Source organism: Drosophila erecta, unplaced genomic scaffold (genome assembly GCF_003286155.1).
Source record: "Drosophila erecta strain 14021-0224.00,06,07 unplaced genomic scaffold, DereRS2 tig00000021-arrow-pilon, whole genome shotgun sequence".
NCBI lineage: Eukaryota > Metazoa > Arthropoda > Insecta > Diptera > Drosophilidae > Drosophila > Drosophila erecta.
Window position 1 is genome coordinate 1170293 of NW_020825198.1, and position 3103 is coordinate 1173395.

Genomic DNA, 3103 nt, shown 5'->3' on the forward strand with positions numbered 1-3103 from the left:
CCAATCCCTGGCGTGCCATCTCCAGACTTGGCCTGTCTGCTTGTCCTCCGTCCAGAGTCGGGTGTCCAGTGTCCAGTGTCCGATGACCAGAAAGCCACAGCCACAAGTGCATTATACCAGCATAAATCTCTCAATTGCTTTCTTATGCAGTTCGAGGAAAATGCATGTTTACACAAAATATTTTCTTTGCATTTATTCGGCCTGAAAAATGTTGGTGCTTTCCTAGGCCGAGGGACGCACACGCAAGAAGGGGGAAAGGGCCAAAAGGTGGACAATGGCCAGCATAAGTGGGCTAATAAATGTATAGAAAATTTCGACAGCAAACATTTGCTTAAGCAAGCGGCAATCGAGAATGGAAAGTTGAGACGCTCGGCACAAGTGAATGAGTAAGTGCCTCTACACTGAAAGATATAATCTTCTTCAGTATCTCCTCAATTCTAGATAGTCAATGCCACTGAAACTGTTTATAGCCAAATGGTAAGGCAAATGTAATGTAATGTCTTTATAAGCAGAAATTACCAGTTATCTGACGACATTTTTCCCTGTGCACTTGTGCACGTAGTGTGTGTGTGTGTTTTCTGAGTGTGAGTGGTGTCAAGCCACAAACACCTTTTGCGTAAAATAAAGCAATCAAGCAAATAATGTTGCCACATTACACTATCAACAGCTTCCTGCTTCCTTGACACAAAACCCCTCACACACACACACACACATGCGCACTCAAGGAGGTGGGGAGCTCGGGGAGAAAGGAGAAAGTAGCCACTCACAAGCTGGGAAAATTCTTTAATAGCTCACACAGACACACGCACTCAGGCATTCAGCACAAAATGGCTGTGCAGACTAAAGTAAAATTGAAACAACCTTGAGGAATGCCGGAGCAAACACACACACACACACACACGCTACGGCAAACACCAACACAGCAAGAGACACATACACAGACACACACACAGTTGCAGACTGAGAGGCAAAAGTGTCTGGCAAAATGTCTCGACTCCTGAATTCCCCCACAGCCCCACTCCCCCCTCTTCCTGTCTCTGTGACCGACTCAGTGGAAGTCAAGGCTTTGAGCCAACGACGACAAGGTTGTCCTGGTTGAGCAGCAGGATAAGGAAGGAGTCCTGCCCCTCAGCCATGTGCTCCTCCCTCGCCACCACCACCACCACCAACTCCCCATCCTGCGCATCCCCTTGCACTTGCACTTTCGCTTTCGGCCTGGCCAAAACTGCACATGCTACTGCTGCTGTGCCATATTTAACAAATTATCTGTAATTTCTCGAGAGCAGGCGACGCCAACTACACTCCCATTCAGTTCCCTTTGGCTGCGCTCAACTTCAACTTCCCGCCGAGCGAGGGGCCAATTGCCAGGTCACAGGCAATTAACCCATTGGGCTTGGTAAGATTAATCACAAGCTGGGAGTTATCCAAAGTCGTATCTCTGCTGAGAATGCTGATCAGTTTTAGGATGATTTCTGTTTAATTCCCATTACTCCATATTCCAAGCTGGCCCAGAAACCACCTTACTTGCCTCCAAAAAAGCATGGCATTTAAGCCACAAGCCCCTGCAAATGCCAGACCTCAACGGGTTAAGGCGGCGCCAACCACTTGTCAAGATGGCTAAAACGGCAGAGTGGCTGCTAACTGTTGCAGGAGTCGAGTGGGCGGGGGGCGGTGCGAAGGAGAGGCAAGGCAGCCAGCAACTGGCAAACCAACCAGCCAGGATTTTGGGCTACAAGCAGCCGCAAATGCTTAACTTCAGACACAACTGGAGGGGAGGAGCTGGGGATCAAGGACGAGGGCGAGGACGAGGAATAGAAGCAAGACAGACAGCAGGCGGCAACCACAGGCGAATTGCTGGCAAGGACGAAGCGAAGGCAGCTGCCGTGGCTGGAAGGAAGTTGTTTGTGGCTCGCATTCAAGGCTGTCCGAGAATGAGGACGAGAATGAGACCCAGAACCAGAACCAGACGAGAGGAGACGAGACGAGACGAGACTCGACCCTTTGGCTCTCCTGTTGCTCCTCTGCTGCCCCTGCGGCCCCTCTGACCCCGCCCATTGCCGACCGACCACCGAGTGGGATTGTGTGGGTGTCTCACAAGATGAAAGCCACTTGCCATTCAGGACCAGTCGAGCGGCTGCCTTGCTGGTTGGCGCCGCCACACTGGCAGAAAAGGTGGTTCCCAAGCACTTAGGTTGCCATGGTTCAATAGAAACCATGGCCAACTCAACGCTGTGGTGTGGTTACGCTGGCTTGAGCAACTGAGAGGTAGTTGTATGCCAGGACCACTTGGATTATAGCAAGTAAACCTCTTTTGCAAACCGCCTTGGAATTTCTCGCAGTGCCGGCTTTGCTTGTGGCCCAAAGGGTGGCCAGAAACAGAAACGGCAACTGCTCCGGAATGACCTTGAGCATTGCCACTGTAGTGTTTTGCAGCTTGTCCACGCTGCGGCCAGAGTTTGGGAGCCCTTCTCCGGCTCTGACCTCTGCTGTTTATCTGCAGTCCGCTTTTAAGGATGCCGGGATGCCGGGATGCTCGGTATGTTTCCGGGGGCCACAGAGCAAAGGAGCAAGGAGCGAGGAGCAGAGTCATGAGTCCTGCGAGCAGACCGAGTTTTGCATCAAGTGCAAAGTGATGTGTTAAGCTGTTAAGTGCCAAAGTAATTGTTTTCTTTCACCGACAACGGCAGCAACAACAAAGGGCGCCCATGACGTCGCTTTCACTTGCCACTTGACCTTGAAAGCAGCCTGTGTGTGTGTGTGTGAGTGGACACGGTGTGTGTGCGTGTGTGTGAAGGGGATGAAGACGGCATTGTTGCGGAGTCGTTCGGCCCCAAGTTGCACTTGCTTCGAGGGGCATTAAGGGAATTATGTCTTCGGAATTGGGGCGAGCAGCTGGCTGGCGGGAAATGCATTTTCCAGAGCGAAGAAGGAAGGCGAACTCTTTCCCCTTCATGTCAATTACGAATTGGGCAAAGAGTGTCCTACTCATGGCCTCCTATGCCCATAACCTTTCTAATCAAATGAAGTTGAAGAAAGCATGGTGTGTACACGTATTTTCCCAGCAACCCCGTCCGTTGCCCCCTAAATAAAACATCAAAAGTGG